The following is a 21,805-nucleotide window of genomic DNA, read 5'->3' as shown; positions in this document are numbered from 1 at the left end:
TTTATTTATATAAATTAATATGCTTAATATCCCAAAAGAGCAGGCTGTTTACCTACATTCAGTTTCTTAATTGCATCTTCCTGAGTTTTGACAAGAGTAGTTTATTTGTGATGTTCCAGCTCATTTTAATCTCTTCCTAGGCTCCGTGCCCTAGCACAGTTATTATTATTATTATTATTATTATTATTATTATTATTATTATTATTATTATTATTTACATAATTTGCTTTCAGGGTTTTAATAAACACTTACTACAAACCTGACTATGAGCCTTACTTGGCAATATGGAGTGAGATTAAGCCTGGGTTCCCCCTTTGGGAGTCCATACTGGGAAGGACAATAAATCCAATGCGTAATAAGAACAGCACACGGGAGGCTCTGATTGATGTTCTACATAGGAGTTTGGCAAATCCAGGGAAGAGGATCACTCCAAAAGGCTGGGAGTCATTTGGAGCCAGAGGCTGTGCCATCTTTTTATTAAGGGAACTCGAAAAATGCACAGGAGTGTTCTCCTGTCTTAGTCCCAGGAGACCGGGGTCACCATTAGTATTTAGAGGGCATGGTCAAGGGTGCTAGACATCTTTTAATACAGGAGACTCAGTAGATAAATAACTTACCTTCTCCAAAAGGTAGTCCCAGCCATGTTGAGAAATACTAATGTTCACTGGGGAGAGTGTGAGGTACCGGTGTTGGGCTGGAGGCTGTAGGGATGGAAGACACACCACGAGCCAAGACTTCACTCTAAGGAATGTGTGTTGGATGGCAGTAGGGTCTGTTTGCCATGAGAGCAGAAGGTTGAGGGTGGGTTCTGGAGAACTTGCGGCTCTTGCCTTTGGGAACGGCACGAGATATTGGAGCGGGGGCCCTCGAGAGCTCAGCCCTACCCTTCACTTAGCATGTACTTTATGTAAACATCAGCAGTGTGTTTTTTTCATGAGTAAGTGCCCTAGACAAGTGGTTTCCAGAACTTGTCTTAGGTGATACCTGCTTTTTGCCAGGTCTAGCATCCTGTAGTCCCGGGAGAGCCGGGCAGTCAGCTGTAGCTCTTTCTGGAATAAACAGGGGACATGGTAGCCTGCCACATCATTATTGTTTCCAAAGCTAAACAAGAATGTGGTGGCCTGGGGGGGCAGCAGTGGGTGCCCGCTCTAACCAGAGGAGCAGATCTTCTGAGAGTCCTACGGTAAAGTGTATTGCTTCCTCTTCTCCCTTGTGGACCACCAGGTGAGTACTGTGTCCTCCATGTTGAGGCTCTTGCATCTGGAGGTGATTACTAATTGCCAGTCAGACCAGCAGTTTGCTGACAGTGTGCATATACTATGACTATGACTGCATTTGTTCTTGGGAGTAACTTGCTGGTCTGTGTGACGATGGCCACTGCATGGTGTGCCCTGTAGCTTTCTGTAGCTCCTCACAGTTTTCTGACTTTGTGGTTGGACCTCTTATGGCCTTGGAAGTTGGGCAGGGAATCACAGGGATGAACCTGAGTGTGTGTGTATGTGTTTATGTGTGTTTGTGAGCACGTGCTTACACAATCACACTCATGTGAATGTGTGTGTGCTGGCTTAATTTCTGACAGCTTTCAGAGTGACATGGAAAGGATGTGCAGATGTGTAGGGTGACTTTATAAATCTAATTTTATGGATAAAGAAACTGTTTCAAAGAATGGAAGTGACTTGCCAAGGGTCCTGGGTGCGGCCCCCTTAATTGCAGAACTTCAACTGCATCCTGCTACGGAGGGGGGGGGTTGGGGGGGACGGGGAGGGAGGTCAGTGCATATGCTACGGAGCCAAAACGTGGCATGTGGTTACTGGCACAAATATTTATTAGGAGATATGTAAGACAAGCATCATGGTTGTCATCAGAATTGTACGGCCCCAAGTTTTGAAGACTCTGAAGTCAAACTTTTAAGATAAGCTGTTCAGAGACTTTGACACTCACAGTGTTCCTCAAACTGAAAAAAACCAAGCAACCAAGCAACCCAAAACCAACATGTATACTCTTTGAGGATTGTATACATGTATCCACTGAAATAGCATATACACTCTTGTCCCCATGTACTTCTCAGTGGCTTCCCTCTCAGTGGCTGGGTTAGACTTGGGGCTAGGTATTAAAAGCAGTTACTGCAGATAAGTGATCCCAGTGTGGGCAGAGAAGCTACGCTAGGGAGCACCAGTCAACTAGAGTCACTCTGCAGCACGTACAGGTCAATGGTGAGAGGTGTCCAGGATATAATCAGAGACAACTCAGAGCAGTGAGGAAATCCAACTGCTCTGAGCTAGAAGAGTGTAGCTCTGCTTTATTTGTTTTGTTATAAAGAAGCAAAGCTCTGATAACACCACTGATAAAATGTGTTTCTTTCCTTTTTTTTTTTTTGGTTTTTCAAGACAGGGCTTTCCCATGTAACCTTTAGAACTCACAGTGACCCACCTGCCTCTGCTTCCCAAGTTCCCAAGTGCTGGGATTAAATCTCTTTAGCTCCTCACTGAGAAATACTATCAGTACTAAAAGTACGATGTGATAGAGTTACTTTAGGTTAGCAACTGTCCTGCACTTTTACATGTACACAGATTTGTGTGTGGTTTATTATCTAACAGCAGTAATAACCCTATGAGGTAGGCACCCTTTTCCCATATTAGAGAGGATATGAATGTTAAGGACAAAATAACATTTAAATGCCAGAGATGGTAAATGCAAGAAGCCACCTAACCTATTCACAGTACAAACATGACCCTTGGCATGACCCATAAAACCCTAACCCTAACCCCTGGTGGCTACCCTCTAACCACGTCCCTTCTGTGAGATGAAGTATGCTCCCTATAACTAATATGCATGTGACCCTATGTAGCATGACTGCCTGCAAACACACTTGGCAATAACAGTCCCATTGTCAGGTGCCTTTCACACAGTGAGCACTCAATAGCTGGGTGTGTTTACACAGGCACTGCCTTAGAAGGCTGGGTCAGGAAGGTAATGTAATATGGGCCATAACAGTTCACTTTTTCCTAGACAGAAATTAAACCAGTCAAAGCAAGATTACCAGCGTCAAAAGGGAAGACACAGTTCAAGGGTGCTGGCACAGGGCAGCTGGAGGGCTGTGCAGCCAATCAGGGCTGAGTGACCCTGAACCTACAGCTGTTGTCTCTAGGGCCTCAGAGGGAGCTCGGCAGATCAAATACTTCCTTGATAAAAAGAAAACAAGCACATCCCACCAAGACAGGAATGTGAGGTCAGGAGATGCTTTCAAGGAAGTGTGAGGAAGTCAAGGGCATGCGGAGCTGGGTGTCCCCACCCTGGGACCACCGCAGCCAGTAGCTATGCTCAGGCCACTTGGTCTTGCGGCACTCATGAAAACTTGTTATGCTATCACAGTGATTTTCAACCTTTCATCTCTCAGCACAATTTTCCCTTTAAGTGAACACCATGAGATGTTTAGTTTTTAAAGTGAGGGAAATCAGAGCTGCCAGCAGGCTTCGAGCCTCCTTCCCGCTCCACTTCTCACTTTGTTGGCACCACAGCTCGAAGACCACACCGGAGCTTGCAAAGCCTGAAAACCATCAGCCCTCTGAGCTCTTTAAGGACCCTAACTTTAGGGGTCTGAGATGTACATCTTTTAACAGTTCTGCATTTTTACTTGCGTAAGAGACATATATGGTATAGATATGACAAAGTACAGGACAAAGAATCCCCAAGGTAGAAAACCTGAGTAAGAATCCTATGTTCACTGGGCATGTGCATATATATGTGTATGTGAGAGAGAGAGAGAGAGTGTGTGTGTGTGTGTGTGTACATATATACATGAACCTATGTCACAACAGTAAAGCAAAAAAAGACTATCTGCTCGGGAGGCAGGGACGCGAGAAGGGTTAGAGAGAAGGGGGAAAAGAAGAGGGGGAAGCAATGTAATTCTAGTTCAAATAATAACACATTTTTAAAGAATCTGGATTTCTTTCACCTCTCTCAAGTTTTCTCACATGTAAAAGAGAAAACATCCGCCTTGAATACCCTTGATGACAATGAATTAGTCTAATAAGCTGGTTAACAGAATGCTACAATACAGGCTACAGTATGATTCCCAATTACTTATGTCTTGTTCCATAAGTGAAAGCAGATGACCTCCTGCCCTTATAAACCTGTGGGCATGGTCAACCCAACCAAACACCCGGCACTAGTAAAGAACGAGTAAGAGGGACAGAAAACTTTAAGAGCTGGAGGCTGTGGCCATTCGGGAGGTTTCCAGTGCTGCAGTGGGTGGCCCCACAGCCATCTACATATGTCACCAATTGGACTTAGTGGATTATCAGAGGCAGGTACGGGGCGGGGGGGGGGGGGGAGGGTACAGGGGGGGGGGAGGTACACTCTTGTCCCCTCCATGAATGACAGTGAATACTTGCTTCTTTGCAGGGTCTGAGGAGAACTGAGACAGCTAGAGTGTTGGAAGAGGCCCGAGAAGCAGGCAGAACAGAGGCTGCGCCCTCAGAGCGGCTTGGGAACCCTTCCTGAGGGTGGTCTCCAGCAAGGCTGCTGGTAAGTAAAGGGAGCCGTCCAATGCATTGGCTCAACCTGCTGCTGGCTGCAAGCTGCCTCTGGTGCCAGACTCCAGGGTGGGGGTGGGGGTGGGGGTGGGGCTCCGTGAGCGGGGCTGGAAGGGTTAACTGGTTGAGAGCCTTTTCCTTTCCGTAACTGCAACTTGAAATATCTGATGCCCTTGATTAATTCATGCTTGGGCGCTTCCTCAGTGCTCTTTGGTAAATAGTTCCTTACTGTACATTTATTTCCCCACGGGCTTATTGCGATGAGACTGGAGCCAGGGATTGTAACAACTACTCCAAGGAAAACACTGAAGGCCACATTTCCGGAATCAAGATGCTCAGGGGGCTCTCAGACGCCCATCTCTCTTACCTCCTTCTTGCCCAGCATTGGCTTGTAGCCGAACAGGGAGATTTTTGTCTTGAGCTGCCACATAGACATATGTGACTCGGAACTTGCTTAAGACCCTGACAGCTGCTGCTGGGCTTGGAGCTGCAAGAGTGAGCAGCATATAGACCTAACCCTTAATTCCCAGGGCCTAGTGTTTTCTTTGTCTTGTGAGTGACCTCACTGCTTTGTGCGTTTGTAATGGAATGCACAGTCATTTGCGAGTAATCACACAATAATCCCTCACACTCCTAGAACGCTTTCCTCCTTACCAGAGGGATTTTCCTTCTCATTATCTCACTTGATCCTTGTGTCTGCTCCTAGAGAGCGTGCCCCAGCTACTCCTTTAATCTCTGATTTTCAGGTGTAGAAACCGAGGCTTAGAAACATTAAATAGTAAGGCAGAGGTCACACAGTGAGTTTAGAGTAGAATCACACCTGAAGTCACACCTCAGGTTCCTCTGTGTACTCTGTTGCTGTGGCCTTGGGACTCTGAGTGACATCTCTGAGCCTCTAATCTTCCTTGTGGCACATTGGGCATCGTGTGTTACCCCCCAAAGTAGTCATGAGTAGAGATGACACGGGGCTGCCTGGGGTGGCATTCCTGTATGGCGGGGCATACTAGCAACGTGAAGCAGTACTGTTTTGACTACATGGACCGCGAATGTAAGAAGCGCAGTTGAACTGTAGATGAGGAGGGCGTGTCCCCCTCCCACCCTCTGGAACAACTCTTTGGTACTCCAGCCCTGTGATGAGCAAATTGACTTCGCTGCCCATTCTGAATGGTGTTGACCTCCACTCCTACAGAACTCACTCTTAATGCTCTTTGGAAGAGCCTTTGATTGTGTGTGTGTGTGTGTGTACTGGGTTCCAGTCTGGAGGAACAGCATCTGCATCACAGACTTCATCCATGAAGGATGGACATGACCGGTAGAGATGGATGGAGAGCTAGTCCTGAAGGTTGCTCTCTTTAGTTTTGCACTGAGCTAAAGGAATCCATCCACTGTGCCTGGTAGTGCAGGTCTGTAAGCTCAGGTACCATGGAGGCTACAGCAGACGGATTTTAATTTTTAAGGCCTACCCGGAGTATAGATGTGAGTACAAGATTACCCTGAGCCACTTGCTTAAAAATAAAAAAAAAAAAAACAACATAGAGAGAAGACTGGAGACTCAGCTCAGTGGTAGAGCTTAGCTTTCCCGAAGTATATCTTTCCTTCTGTCTGTCTGTCTGTCTGTCTGTCTGTCTGTCTGTCTGTCTCTCTCTCTCTCTCTCACACACACACACACACACACACACATATATATACACTCACACACAGAGAGGACACACACACACAAACTCACATACACAGAGGCTACACACACATACACACACACACACACACACACACACACACACACACACACAGAGGAGGGGGAGGGGAGAGGTGGGGGGCAAGGAGAGGAGAGACAGGCTTTTTTGGGTACTTCTGAGTTCACAGGATAGCAGTGTACATGTTGCGTCCATTACTTAGCATTAACGCGTTGCAGAGCCCACAGAAGAATGGATTTCATGTTGGTAAGAGTTGGAGGAAGAGCCAGCAATATGATGTGGTCGGGAGACCAACAGGACTGCTTGTGGACTAAGGTCTCGCATAGCTTTGTTTCTCTCTTCACGGTTACCTACAAGAATTCCAGCCCAGTGAGATAAACATCGGTTGACATGCGGGCCTAAGGAGTAGACCAGGGCAGGAGGTTGAAGGCCGGGGAGTGAGACTTTGGTTCCATATAAGGAAGAACTTTCTTGTGCAGAGATGAGATTCACAGCTGTAGGAAATATGATCTCTGTCTCATGGGAGTCAGTGGGGATGCTACAGGGCCATGCATGTACAGTCAGGCATATTGGGTCAGAGGGTGCTCAGGGCTGGGAGGAAGAGAGAACACACACATAAAGGGGATGAAGGGTCCCTTTGCTGATGAGGACGTTAGCCCCCAAGTGTTTGCAAAGCGGAGTGTAAATGTGAGCCTTTTGCTCTGATTTTCATGTTTATCGTGGTGCCTCACTGCTTGGACCTTGGTTTTCCACGTTCCCAGCTCTTCCCTTGGTAGTGTTTTCTGTGGGACAGACATGATATTTCTCTGCTGAGATGCTCCCGGCGATACACCAGCAGAAACTGCTGCGGAAGGAGAACCACCCCTTTCCTCTCCGCCCTCCTGAGAGAATCTGAGAAGGCTGCATTGTGGGCCCTGAGTACTGAGTTCTGATTCTGGTGTGTGGCTGCGGCTTTGATCTTATTTTCAAGGTCACTTATCTTTGTGTTCATATGCTTATTAAAATATAAACATTATCAGGGTAAGCATGGAGGGACCGTTTTATTGAAGTGCTAGGAGCTGCTTTTCCAACACATAGCTGTAGAACTCTGAGCTACCTGTCCAATTTTCAGATACAGAGATGTGAGTCACAGAGCAGAAATGATTTGTACCACGTTGTACAATCAGGAATGACTGTTCTGGGCCTAGGGCTTGGGTACTGTTATTCCTTGTCCAGTGCTGTTGACAACTCCTTGGGGTTAGAAGAAACAGCTTCACAGTGCAGTCCCAAGAACTAGAAATTTGTTTATAATTTGGAAAAGGACCCACCTCGCCTCTGATTAGCTTTATAAGCAACAGTAAAGTAGGTCCACACCAAGACATGGGGCCACGGAAAACGAAAGATATGGTAGTTGAGGTCACCTCTCTGAGTACCCACCAAATCTCATGCCTGTCTTTCATTCTTTCTCCCTTGATTTGGTCTTGAGTCACTTTAACCAGATTCAGTTCTGTTGATTTAAAACTTAGTCTAACTTAGTCATCAAACATTTCACCGGACCTCGGGGCTATAATTCATCTTGCAAATTGTGCTGTCTGATTTGCCTTCACCTCCCTTATCAACTATGGTTCGCCAATAGTCTGGCTTGACGGTACATCTTGGATCCTGATATCTGTCTCATCGTAGGAATTCATGCCAAACCAAGTGCCCGGGAAGCTCCCTAGCCCAAAGCTCTGAGGAGAGTCGTTTCAGGGTCTGTGTCACGTGGGCTAGATTTCTTGGCTCCTGGTGTAGGTACATTGCTGAAAATGCCATGAATTGTGGGCTTAAAAAAAAACAACTATCATGTGTAAGGTATTGATTGGTTCTTTACACACTTTAACTTTCACACGTTCATTGTCTGGATCTTTGTACGTAGTGCTGTGCTGGGTCAGGACTCTGACATAGGCGTGCTGTATATTCCTCCCTCACCTCACCTTTTCCTTCCAGCCCCTTCCCACCAGGGATTAGTTGCTGTCCCCGTACATGGTTTCCTCTTCTCCTGTCATGTCGTCTATACATAAATGACTTTACATTTCTGTGTGAAATGTAGGAACCACAGATGAGAGAAAATATCCAACAGTTTCCCGAGACTGGCATAACTCTCTCATTGTGATTATCTCCAGTTGCGTCTGCTTTCCTGAAGACGACATCACTTCCTTCTTTTTTTATGAATGCAAAAAAAACCCCTATCACACACATATGCTACTTTTCCTTTATCTACGCCTGTGTGTTCCATTTCTTAGTTAGTGTAAATGTTGTAATAAATAATAGTGTAAATAAATAAAAATAATAGTGTAAATAAATAAAAATAGTGTAAATGCTGATCCTGGAGCATCTCTCTGACACGGTGACTGGAAGCTCTTCTTGCTAAGTACAGAGGAGCAGGATAGCTGCATCATATGGTGGTTGGAAATGTAGCTTTTTGGATGGCCTCCATCCCGATCTTCATGGTGGCTGGACCAGTTTCTATTCCTCCAACGGTGTCTAACGGTACGTTTCTGCCCACGTCCTTGCCAGCAATCATTGCTGTGGAGCGATATGCTGGCTGGAGTGAGGTGGACTCGCGGTGTGGTTAGTATCTGCGTTTCCCGCTGATTGGTGCTGTTGAACAGCTCATGCTTACTGGCCCTTGAATTTCATCTTTGGAAAACTAGTTCTTCAGCCAGTTTTGGTGCTGCTTACTTTGTTCAGTTCTTGTTTATTGTGGACATTAGCCTTCTCTCAGATGAATAGCTGTTGAAGATGAAGGTTTTCATCTCCTATTCCTTAGGTAGTCTCCTGTGGCGTTTTGGATAGCTCCATCCTAAGGTGGACTTTAAGCTTTCAAACCAGCCGTTTCCTTTGCTGGGTTGGGAGGCTGTTTCCTTGAACAGGGCCACAAGCTTGTGTAGTTGCGCACCTGCGCGTGTGCGCGGGTGTTTCAGTAGTAATTGACACTTCATGTCTCTGAGGGTTAATGATTTACTCAGAGTAAGGAGATCCGCCTTGTGTGGGGCATGTTCTTCTAAGTGCCAGAGAGAAGGGTGATTTTTCTGAGATCCTCCAGCCTTCTCCATATATGGAAATGTTTACCCACCTCACTCATCTATTGGAAGGGAAGGAGGTGACTCAGGGTTTGGGAGAAGCAGGATTTGAATTCTTGCTTCCAGAAACCAAGTCGAGCCCCCTCCCCCCCCTGCCTTCTGCCCTTCCCCCCTCCATGCCTGCCTCTGCCCCTTGTTACAGAGGCTGAAGAGAGAGTGCCTCAGCTCAGTTCCCCTCAGGCTCTCTGGATCACGTCCCTGCTGTGTTCTGTCCTGGGCCTGGCCTGGTGACATGCAGTAAAGGCAGTGAAGGCCAGCTGTCTCGGGTGGTGACCTCCTCCAGTGAGTACATCATTGTCGCCAGTGTGGCATTTCTGCCAGCAGACCTGGGACGCGCTGGCTTGCACAGGGTGGTGGTGGGAAATACCAGGAGGGATGTCGACTGCTTTAGCTTGGAGCAGGGCTAGCTGCTTTCCCAAGGGGAACAGTTCTCACAGAGAGATGGAGAAATGGGGTCAGCCGGGGGGTGGGGAAGACTTTCATTTGTACCTAAAATTTGGGGGTGTTCTCTGTTTGCTAGGGGTAAAGCCGTAAACCAAAAGGGATGCATGTGGGAACTTGGGGAGGCTGATCTTATCCTGCAGAGCAGAGCCTCGGTTGGACTTGAAGTGTGACACGTCGCTGTGTAACATTCATGTGGCCCGTAGAGTCTGTGTGACTTTGTGTTGCTATGATGGGTTTTCAGTGCTGCAACGGCCAGCTGATATGGAGCCTATCTGTTGTATTTCACAGCATCATAGAGTGGCGCAGGAGGACTCGAGAGTGTGGCTTGCTTGTCCTGATGGATTTCATGGGATTAGAACACACACTTCTCTCCGTCCCTGACAGCACCACCCATGCTGTTCTCCAAGCGAGGTGGAAGAGGCTTTTGCAGTGCACGGCTCTGCTCAGCTTGTATGTGTGTGTGTGGAGGGCCCTTGACTGACTCTGCTGTTCATCTGTGTCTTGCTTGGGTAGCAGGTTGCTGCTTTCTGTGTCTTGCCTAGAAAAAGCTGCTATTGACAGCACGCACTATAGTCTGAGCCCTACGGTAACCAGTCGTCTGTGGCTTATCTGTAAGTTCCCCATGTTATAAGGCAGATGTTATCCTAGTTTACCTGGAAGAAAAGAAGGCCCAAGGATGTGCGAGGTCCCTATTGTCCCTTGCGTATAGGGTTAGCGACCTTGGTCTGTTTTACTGCAAACCCCAGGAGTTAGCCCAAAGCTGGGTTACTTGCCCTAAGCTGATCTGCCAGGCTTCCTCTGTGTCTTGTGCCTATATAATTTTATTAGTGTGTGTGTGTGTGTGTGTGTGTGTGTGTGTGTGTGTAGGCTAGAGAATATCTTTAGATCTTTTTTCTTCACTTTTTTCTTTCTTTTTAAAAGATAGCCTCTCTTATTTGCCTGGAACTCATCAAGTAGGCAAGGTTGGCTGGCCAGAGAGTGCCAGGGATCTGTCTGTTTCCACCTCTCCATTATTTGAATTATAAATGTGTGACACCATGATTGGCTTTTTGAAATCTGGGTTCCTTGAACTCCACATTTCACTGAACTAGCTCTCCCCGTGGTGTCCCAGCCTTTCTGATCATTTTTGAGTTTCTCCTCCTATGCACTGTTCTGTTGTGGGTGTATACTGCATAATTAAATATACACAGCGGCAAGGGTGTGTCAGGGAGGAGATAAGAAATAAACACGGCCCTGAGGGGGAGTGATCAATAATTTAAAGGAAGATTCTCCAGGGGCCACAGGGAGCGTGGGGGAGGGGCTCCGCAAGATCAGTCCCAACTGAGCCTGAGTGACAAGTGCCAGCCCATGAAAAGGCAGGGCAGGCAGTGGACAGCTAGTACAAAGTGGACGTGAGTTCTGTGTGGTGAGCACAGGGGCGTGCTGGGCCGGCAGATCATGCCTGCAGATGCCAAAGCCGCAGAGGAAAACTGGTAGGGCCCGGAAGGTGTGAGTAAACCATGAGCCCAGAGTTTGCTTCCCAGTCCCAAGTCCAGGTCTGCTGCTAAACACTGGGGTAACGTTTTATAACAGTCTTTCTGGTCCTTCCGGTGGCTGTGGAGGAGTTCTTTGTAGTGTGAGGGCTATAGCAGAAACTCAAAACTTAGGAGACGTTTGGCACATTCTAGGTGTGGGGCGGTGGGGTATGGGGGTGCTGTCTGAAGCAGTGCTCTAGCAGCTGGATGGAGGAGGGAGAAGAAGTTTAGGACTTGTTTTGGGGTGTTTTCTTTTTCTTTCCCCCACCCCCCTGGAGTGTTTTCAATAGGATGTCAAACTGTGATTTATTTCCTTTAGAGAAATGTCAAGCTGAATGGATCCAGAGCTTCATAAATACACATCAGGGTTATTTTGCAGAGAAGCTACAAGACTTTCAGACCTAAGACTATGTATGGACTCCGCTCTTGGAATTCTAACCTCTAGCTTTTAGCCAAGCAGTTACGGATGCAGGGGCTTCTGGCTTTAGACTTCCAACTTCCTGGCTCAGAGCTGTTAGAATACTCCCAAACAAGGCCTTCAGAATGCGTACCTTCCTCTACCCTCTCTAGATTTTTTTTTTTAAAACATTGTTTCCCACCAAGATTGTGAAACTTTCAGAGTGACATTGTTTTACCTGCCATCTTTTTGTTTTGTTCAGCACATGCTAAGTATACTTTCTTTTTTAAATTTTTTTTTTTTATCACTGAGCTGTCTCCAGTCGTTTTTCAGGATCCTTTCCTGTTCAGGAAGAGATTTCTTTCTGTTGTTCCTGTACCTTTAGCGACACAGCCTCTGTCACATATAATAGACCTGCAAGGCTCAGAGATCCCAGAAAAGCTGTTACATCCAAACCCCTTGTGGCCCGAGGCTCTGGCGCAGAGGCCATTTCCCATCTTCTTGAGCTTGGCTTTCTACTCCTGGCTCTCTCTGTACGTGAGCTTGGCTCTCTAGAAAATACCCCTGCTTTTCAACAGAGAGAAGGGTCTCTGAACTGTTAGGCAGTTTACTCAAAGTCCCACATCACAGTAGCCCCAGAAGCATGTTGAGAGGCTATGGTGACTGATCCCTTACCTATACTCCCCAGGCCACAATGACCCTGTATGGGTCTGGTGCCTCTGGTACCCCTCGAACACCTGTCCTACACTTGGCTACGTCTGGACGTTCTTCCAAAAAAAAAAAATCTAAACGAAATCAGCAGGCAATCATTCCTGAGGCTTTTTAAATGGTTGTTCTTTAAATAGTTTGCAGTCTAAAGTTACGAGGTTTTCCAAAGAGGGAGGTGGGTGGGGGGGAGGGGAAGAAATCAGTTTAACACCATCTCTTTGTTGGTGCTCGCTCATTTCTTTGAAAATTTCTTTCATATTACCCATTCAGTCAACAAACATTTATTGAGTTCTTACTGTATGCCAGGCATTGTGCTAGGTGCTGGGGATTGATTCACAGATAATTTGGAGGCGTATGGAAGGGGAGTTGGATAATTACAGCACAGTGAGATAAGTGCTATAATAGAGGGATATATAAAGAACTAGAAATAGCACTATGAATAACATCTCTGAACAAATTGCCATCTTTTTTTTTCCCTTCTGGATTATTCCCTTATGTATATTGCCCAAAGTGGGATTACTGGGTCATTTAAAAGATGAAAACAATTTGGCACAAAAAGATGTAATGGCTCGCCTGGGGAATACAGCTCAATTTTCAGCAGGAGAGGAAACTGTTGACAACTCCAGATTTAGACCACTTCTCCAGGAGCACTGGGTAGTTTTCATACTATGCTATCAATGTGGTGCCTTCCGGAGGGGCAGCACCTGTGCTAAACATGTCAGCTTACATGTAGAAAGGCCTGTCCTCACCTTCAGCCTCACAGATTAGTTGCTGTCATAGTAACTTGGCTCCAAGGATGTCATCCTTACGTCCCGTGTCCTTGTTAAAATGAAACGACTTGCGGGAGCTCTGTGTGGTTAAGAGCTGGAAGAAGCCAGGAGTGGAGGGTAGGAGAATTTCTTTGATTCTGATTCCTACTGTACTCCCCATGCGGTGTTCACAAAGCCTGGACCCTTTACGTTCTGGCTGGGCTCTGGAGTTCACTAGTAGCTTTTTCTCAAGGTCAGGATGTGCAGAGCAGGCAAAGATGTCCTCACCCGTAACGTCAAAGCCACGCGCAGCATCCTCCTGTAAGTCGGCACAAAGAAACCCGAGGGCCGACTTTGTTTCCTGGCCCAGATCCTGAAAGACTTATTTGGTTGGTCTCAGCTTTGGAACCTGAAATCCCCAAGAAAGCTGAAACTACGCCATGGTTCTCCTTGAAATTTATGATTGCTGTGTAGTCCCTTGTCCCGAATGTGGAGGGCTTCTCAGAACTAGAATCAGGGATGTGTCCACCACAGGCTCCCTTGGCACACCTGCCCACTTAGCACATTCTGTGCCTCGCCCTAGATAGCCTGCCGTCGCACCTCCCTGCCTCAGCACACGCTGATCCTCCAGTCTGAAGTGACCTGATGCCTCTCTCTCTGTAAGCTCCTGTTGTCCTGTAGAGGAGTTGATGGCAGTCACCATCTGCTCCCCATCACTACCTCTTCCACCCTAGATGCGGGTTCTTTCATGCCGACTCACACCAGTTAGCAGTGAGGTGGCACAAAATCCAGGCTTGGCTTCTGGCTGTCGGTTGAGGTACATGACTGAGTTTCTTTTCTATCTCCTGTTTGTAAATAAATGATCACCCCATGTCATATCCATGCCTCTTTCTTGGCTCTCAACCTTGATTATATTTGTCACATCTCTCCTTTTATATGGAGCTCTTTAAGGGCGGAGAGAGCATTTCAATTTCCTGGGCCTGTGGGTGTATGGACTTGCTACCAGGGCACCTGTAAAGGAAAGAACAGTTCTGCACATCCTGATTGATCACATCAGGCTAGGACACTGCCAACTGCAGGTACTATTTTGTTGCGCCAGGCTGGCCATGAAGGAGCTTTGCATTGTGGGATTCTTAGCACACATGGAGATGAGTTGGAAGGTACCCTGCTTCTTGATAGACAGAGAAGAGTCTGGAGCTGGTCTCAGGGCATTGGGAGCGGATAGAGGTGGCAGTCCCTCATGGCAGAGGGGAGGTCTTATTTGGGGCCTGAAGTCTAGTTTCTTCCCTGTAGAGTTGCAGAGTTAGAAAAAGGGGTAATGGAGCGATGGGTGGGTTAGGGTTCACTTGAGAGCCGTCTTTTCCTCTGGGAACATCCCTGACAGGCTATGGAAGGTTGGCTATGGAAGAGAATCAGTTATTAAGGTGATGGTTGAGCCATTTAGCTTTTTTCTTGTATCTTTTCCCCAGTGCAGCCCTCATGTGTCTTACAATTCAGTCCTTTAGGCCAGAACACCAAGTCCTCCATCTTCTGGCCTTAGCATCCCTCGCCATCTACACGTCCCACCACATCCCTTTAGCTCTGTGCTGCTTGCCTCGCCTTGCTAGAGTCTCTGAGGATACTCTGAGCTCATCTTCCAGGCCTGTGCCCATTGGCTCCCTGTGCCCATTGGTTCTCTGTGCCCATTGGATCTCTGTGCCCATTGGTTCTCTGTGCCCATTGGTTCTCTGTGCCCATTGGTTCTCTGTGCCCATTGGATCTCTGTGCCCATTGGATCTCTGTGCCCATTGGATCTCTGTGCCCATTGGTTCTCTGTGCCCATTGGTTCTCTGTGCCCATTGGATCTCTGTGCCCATTGGATCTCTGTGCCCATTGGTTCTCTGTGCCCATTGGTTCTCTGTGCCCATTGGATCTCTGTGCCCATTGGTTCTCTGTGCCCATTGGTTCTCTGTGCCCATTGGCTCCCTTTGCCCATTGGCTCCCTGTACCCATTGGTTCTCTGTGGCTATTTACTCCCTGTGGCCACTGGTTCCCTATGCCCATTTTTCCCTTCATATATGAAAATCATCTTGGGGTTTCAGGCTTACTGGAGAAGTCACAGCCTATGCAGAGAAATTCCATGGCATGGACTTGCTTTGGCAGTCTTTACACCCTGTCTTGTCTCGTGTGTGTGTGTGTGTGTGTGTGTGTGTGTGTGTGTGTGTGTGTGTGTGTGTGTTCCAGCATTCCCACAGAGAATCTGAGGGGATCTCCACACATCTCAGCACCTCACCTGCTAGGTTCATACTGTTTTATCAAAGCCTGTGCTGCTGGCGGACATCTGCTTTCTGTACTCCCAACTGCAGGGAATAGGCCATCGAGTCAGCTAACAGCCATCCCAGGGGGGTTTTGGAAATTAGTACCAGGGTTACTCAGGATTTGTTTGATCAAGGGCACAGCTATTTGGAATCTGTTTTAGAACTGAGCTGATGGTATTTTCATGATTCTCCTTTCTCAGGTCATTATATTCTGGACACCTACAGGTATCTGACTACAGATCTCTGAACTTTTCCTTGAGAACTTAGCCACAAAGTAGAACAGACAACAGATTTGCAGGTTTCCTACATGAACATTTTTTTTAAACGCAGCCATTATTTTTATACCAAAGCAATTTGAAGTGTGAAAATGGCAGGTTTTAAAAAAAAGGTATATTTCTGCCCTGAGAAGTAGAATAAATGTCCATATTCTATTTGTGACTGTAATTAATAAAACCCTTGTCACAGAGGTTTTGAAGACTTTGGTACTAGTAGCCCCCAAATCTTCGATGCACGTGCTAGTCCTCAGGTTCCTTGCATCTGGTAGGAACTCTTTCAGAGAGTTTAAAGATGATGCTGGATGTGAGGCTGATTAAAACATGATTGACAATTAGGTTTGGGAATATTTTTTTTAAAGTAGCATTTTCAAACAGTTTGCATTAGAAGGAAAACACATGTAAAGTGTTCATGTATTTTATTTTTGAAAACGATAGCATAGATGAATTCAGTTTGAGGGAACATCACATATCTTAGAGGACATAAATGGTTTATCTTGTGTTTTTAATCTAAATAAAGTGTATCTGTAGAGCCGTGGTCCTTGAGAGATTATGGAAATCTTGGAAAGAGGGTGAACAGGCATCAGTGCACTATGTGTGGTCTTTGTCCTGCTGTGCTGGATGCAGAATGCCAGGAAGTGGCCATCCACACCCCAAGGGCAGATGGGAGCAGCCCTTATTTTACTGACAGGAAACCTGAGCTTGGAGAGGTTAAAATAGTTTACACAAGCCCTGCTTTTGGAACTATGTTCCTGATGGCTTTTAGAAACGCTCGTGTTTACACACATGCCATGGCCTGCCTGGCTTTGTTTATTCTCCTTGTCCTCTTTCTCCATGGTAGATGCTGGTTAAGGGCCAGACAAAGCCCTGGGAACCGCAGTCACAAAGCCCCTCTGATCGTTGATGAGTCTGTGCGAGTTCCCTGACTTGTTTGCTCTCAGTTTCTTCACACTCATTCTTCAATTCTTCCTTCTGTGCCTCCCTTTTGGGGAGCCATTTGGCATTTCCCCTTTACAAGCCAGGAGGCCATGTAAATAGGGTTCCGTATTTTCTTAAAAAAAAAAAAAAAAAAAATATATATATATATATATATATATGTGGCACATCAAATTCATTGTGTATTTCTCACGTGTCTTCTGAAACCTACAGACACCGTGTGATAACGATGTCCAGTGGCTGGAAATTTGGGGTGCTGTGATGACTCCCTTGGATATGTCACTCTCCAGGGAGGTGGGGGGTCTCAGGCCAACCCCTCCTCTCACTCTCCGGGGGTTAGTTTCTTTATCTGTCAGGAGTGTGGGCATCCTTAGTGATTTCTAAGGTTTTAAAAGTCGACATGTTTTGAGGTCTCCAAGCCGTCAATTTCTGCCAGGCTGCATATACCTGCAGCTATTTCTTGGATGCTTTTTAATCTTTACATTTAATCTATTCAACAATGTATAAAATTTTAAAGGTAAGCTCTTATAGACACTTCTGGAATATAAGGGTGGAGGGAATAAAAGGATGTTAAAAAATAGAAAACAACCAATTAAATAGTATATAGCATATAATTCTCCTTGGAAACTTACTGTGAAATTGAGGAGCACTTTAACAACTGGTAATTTAAATTGCATTTGAACTCTGCTAATGGTTTGTTTGCATGGGAACTTCAATCATTTCACAGCAGTTCTTGAGCAAAGCCGCTTGTTCTCTTTGTGGCAAAGAAGAGGGAAATTATTAAAAGAGAAGTTGACTATGGGAAAGGAGGGCCCTACACTGGCACATGGAGGCGAACTGCGGAGTGGATGTGACTCCCTCCCTCAGCGCCTAGAGGAGAGAGCTGTGACTTTCAGTGAGGCTTACACATTTGAGGAGTTAGAAGCCCCTTGCTTCTCTAGATAGATCCTCCTTGTACTACATAAGAAGGCAGCTTTGGCTTTCTAGGGCTTGGGGGCATCATTGTTGGTTTGTTTGTTTGTTTGTTTGTTTGTTTTTTTAAATCAGATTGCACTGCCCATGGCACCAGAGTTAGCCTCATTTCAATCAGTTTCTCAGCAAATTTGAAATCGTACCTCCTGTGAAAATGATCTTTGACATTTCTGGTGTGCTGAAGACTGCACACTCTCAGGAAACGGACTGCTTCAGTGGGCACATTCTCAGTTAAACTCCACTTTCCTTACAGAATTTCTCTGTGTTGTTGGGGTGTACTTGAGTGTGTAACACAAGGCAAGTCCCCTGTCCTGGTTAGTCTGTGTCCCCTATTAAAGACAGGCAGTGACGAAATCTGGTGGATCAAGCCCTCAGTCCCTTGCCACTAATGATAGTTTCTTGCTTGGCTGCTCCCCTACCCTGGTTTCCAGGCTCTCTTGTTGAGGAAGAATCGAGGAAGTCACATCAAGGCTTCCCCCCTCCCCCAACTTTAATTTTATACATGGATGGGAAGACAGAGACCATGGGCATGAAGCAATTATATGATTGTTAGAAAATGTTAAGAGAAAGAGCGTGGAGTTTTTCTGATTTGTGTACCATGGACAAGTTTTATAGTCGTCCACTGCCCTGGAATATGTTTTGCATAATCCCAGGAAAAGGGCCATAGTTCTCAATGGTGGGTCTGTATCGAGGCGTTACCAAAGAGTAATAAGACTTTCAAGCTCTCTGTGGCTCACTAGTTCTCATTTCACAGGTAAGGAAATTGAAAATCAAAGGTCCACTAAGTCATGGTTTTTTCCTTAATTGCATCTGATTGACCTATCTTGTACTTCCATTATTTCCATGAGGCTATTTCCCCAGGATGCTGAGATATGAAAAGGGACAAACTTAAGAAATGAAGGGCGCCTGGTACTGACTGGAGGTTTGGGAGGTCTAGAAGTCAGGCTTAACCAGCATGGTCTAGTCAGAGCTGCTGCCAGCCTAGGAAGCTTGTTGGAGCGGAGAGACTCATCTATTTCTCTCTTTGTTTTCCATAGGTGGGACACAGGCCCAAGGACAGAAGCAGAGATAGCAAGTCATCTGGCTCTGCATTTGTCATTGTTTACTGTTCTCTCATTGGCAGGGAGGTATTTTCCCTTAGTTGGTGAGTTGTTCACAGAAATATGCCCTCTCTCTCTTTTTTTAAATAATAATATGCATGTTTTAACTAATTTTAGGAATAATAGATGCTGGTAGCAAGAATTGAGAACCGGAGAAGTCTGAAGTTGTTTTATTATTATTGTTGTTGTTGTTGTTATTATTATTATTATTATTATTAAGTTGGTTTTGTGGCAACAGGCTAGATATAACAATGCCAATAAAGTATATGGCAAAGCAAAAGTGGGCTTCACCCCTTGCAAGGCAGCATGCAGAGAAATTGGAGGAAAACTCGTTGACAATTATTTCATCTTGCTAGTAATTGTGTGGCTCCTTCTCTCTCCTTTGGCAAGAAGTGAAGTGGTATTGAAATTCAATAACTTGCCACGTGTGGTGGCGCATGCCTCAAATCCCAGCGCTCGGGAGGCAGAGGCAGGCAGATCTCTGTGAGTTCGACGCTAGCCTGGTCTACAAAGCAAGTCCAGGACAGCCAGGGCTACAGAGAGAAACTCCTTCTCGAAAAACCAAAAAAAAAAAAAAAAAAAAAAAAAAAAAAAATTCCATGACTAACTTGACGATGCCAGGGAACACTGATAGCATCTGGGATGAAAGAAATCAAAGTGATTAGATGTTTCTCGTTTACTCCTGTGTCTTTTTCTTTTACAACCTCATTTTGTTTTCCCATCAACCTTTGGAGGTAGAGAGGGCTAGCTTAGTCTTTGTTTGAATGACCAGCTAGTGTTCCTTTGCTAATTGAGTGTGAGTTTTGCTGCTGTCTGTTGGAAAGGAGAGTAGCGATGAGATGAGTTGTTTTGCAGTGGGTCTCCATTTCACAGGTGGATAAGATAGACGTGGCGTAAAGAATCATCTGTGTAATGTGATCCGGAAAAGACCTGAGGGAAAGTAGTTGGGGGGTTCTTGCTAAGCCTTTTACTGACTCTAGTTCTATGGTCTCCATGATGGGGACCAGTCCCTATACGCTACAAGGACTGGCACTAACAGTAAGCCTCGCCCTGAGTGTGGAGTTTTTCAAAACACAACGAATACTGTTGTGACTGGGTAAAGTCCCAACTTGATTTGAAAGTGTAACCCAGTCTGTCCTCGTGTTTTGTCACTCTACTTTCTTTATTGTTCTTCAGCTATTTCCATTGTATGCTTGGTCTCCGTGGCATAGGTAGTTGGCACTCTTTGACTTGCCACTTTTTCTCTAACAAAGTCTCAAACATAAGCTTGAATATTCCTCCCCCCACTCCAGCTTATGGTTACAGCCTCTGTGGGAATCTGTGTTACCCGCTTCACCTTCTGAGTTCCTCAGTGTTTCAGATGAAATTGTGGTAGCCTTGGACTTGGATTTAATTGCAGAACAGGAAAGACTACGTTAATGAGTCAGCTGGCAGAGGCGCAGGAGCTTGTGTTAGCCTGGGGTTAGTTACGCTTCGACAGTGATTCCTGCTTCTGCAGCACTGCCGTGGCCTTGGCACATGGTATTTAGAACGTGGAAGGGTGGCCTGGTTTGGAGGGGAGGTGGCTTCAGGCTCAACGGGAGTAGGACTCCCGTTCTGACGCTCTGCAGTGTTCTTTGCTCCGCCCCTTTCTTGGTTGGTTGTTGGCTTTATCATCCTCAAGATATGTGCCTTATGGTTTGGAGGTAGCCGTCCAGTGACCTGGCTGAAAACATCTGTGTAGCCGTCCAGTGACCAGGATGAAGACATCTGCTTTCCTATTTGGAGGAGAGTGAGCCTTGCTGCCACCCTAGAGAGGGACATTGATGAACCTGTCACTGAGGCCGAAAGGGTGGGTCTGTGCTACTTGAAGATGCACAGCAGAGACTGTCCTACTCTAACCGAGGGCAGCCACACAGCAGAGGGGAAATGGCTCCTCAGAGCAATTATGCTATTGGGGAGAAAGACTTTCCTCTCAGTCCTCATTAGAGTGTCATGCTTTACTCTCTGAGTCATCTTCTGAAAGGCGTAGTAGCCAGCTGGACTCCATACAAAGGTACCCAGAGGACCTCGATGTGCCTTCAAGAACTGCTTATAAGAGTGAGATTGGAAAAGGCAGGATGCTGGGACATACATGACCTGAATGGTCAAGAATAAAACACCCGGTCAGAAGAAGGACAACATTTGTGTGCCCCATAGTCTAGTGGGGTGTCTGGTATATAAAAGGCACGTGACGCATTTTCATGGGTAGAAGAATAAACTTGATGGTCGTGAGTGTCCCTTTTCCCATGGTTACTTTACCAGACACAGCATGAATCTGTTGAGTGGTTCCAGGGGTTGTACTACAGGTAAAGATGGACAGCATAGATTTCTGAGGGCTAAACAAATGAGTGCACTGAAAGGGGTGTCTGAGAGCGGCGTGGCCTCAGGCATTTACTGTGAGCACATACAAAGGTAGAGTATGGCTGGGTGGATGACAGAAAGCCTGCCAAGTGTTAGCCTTTCTTGCTTTCCTTTTTCCCAGTCTCAGGATTTTAGGTCACGTTGATTGTCTTGCCCTGCCTCTTATATTTGTTTTGTGCAAGTCTGTTGGCAGTCATTTATCAAGTGTGGCCTATTCATCCGTGATAGGTTATTGTAATTGTTTTTTTTCCTTCGAGATTCAAAATGAATTAAAAGAAAAGTACAATACTGTGAAGGTTAAGAGTCCAGCACTGTGCCCAGTACCTAGTACTTATACCTGTCACTCATTCTTCAGCACACTCAGGCGCTGTCCTACCCAAGACTGAAGGAGGAGAAGAAACTAGAGACTCTCTATTAATCATTAAAGTTGAACCCAAAGCTGTAAGAGGTGCCAGGAGGTAGATACACAGAGCTAGGAAAGGCTGTACCTGAGAGACCCACAGAAGCTGTAGTCTAGCCTGTGGGATTCTTGCTTTGTTTGTTCATATAATCACACCTTCTGCCCTAAGCATGCCTGGCCCAGTGGGAGTCAGGAAGGAAATTATTTCCCTCCTTGGATATCAAAGTACAATTGTTGTAGCCAAGGACTTTCAGTTTTAATATTTCCGTTTTGGTCTTAAGAGCTACCAGGTATTAGTCTCTGC

At 46.1% G+C, this 21,805-nt stretch overlaps 1 protein-coding gene across 13 annotated transcripts in view; it reads left to right on the top strand.

Moving 5' to 3' along the window:
* The window catches only part of LPP (LIM domain containing preferred translocation partner in lipoma), a 604,427-nt gene that overhangs the window by 40,320 nt on the left and 542,302 nt on the right, over nucleotides 1-21,805 (top strand). For 7 of the 13 annotated variants that reach the window (XM_084802400.1, XM_084802404.1, XM_084802399.1 and 4 more), the window contains exons 2-3: nucleotides 4,405-4,527; nucleotides 18,657-18,763. The gene's annotated coding sequence lies outside the window, so the exon portion shown is untranslated. Of the gene's footprint in view, nucleotides 1-4,404; nucleotides 4,528-9,460; nucleotides 9,613-18,656; nucleotides 18,764-20,408; nucleotides 20,551-21,805 lie in introns of those variants that run through there. The other 6 variants (XM_084802403.1, XM_084802406.1, XM_084802413.1 and 3 more) reach the window with 3 other exon arrangements.

The sequence above is a fragment of the Acomys minous genome, assembly GCF_964271855.1.
Source record: "Acomys minous genome assembly, chromosome: 11".
Lineage (NCBI taxonomy): Eukaryota > Metazoa > Chordata > Mammalia > Rodentia > Muridae > Acomys > Acomys minous.
Note: the sequence above shows the minus strand (reverse complement) of the source record. Positions and strands in the feature narration are given on the sequence as shown.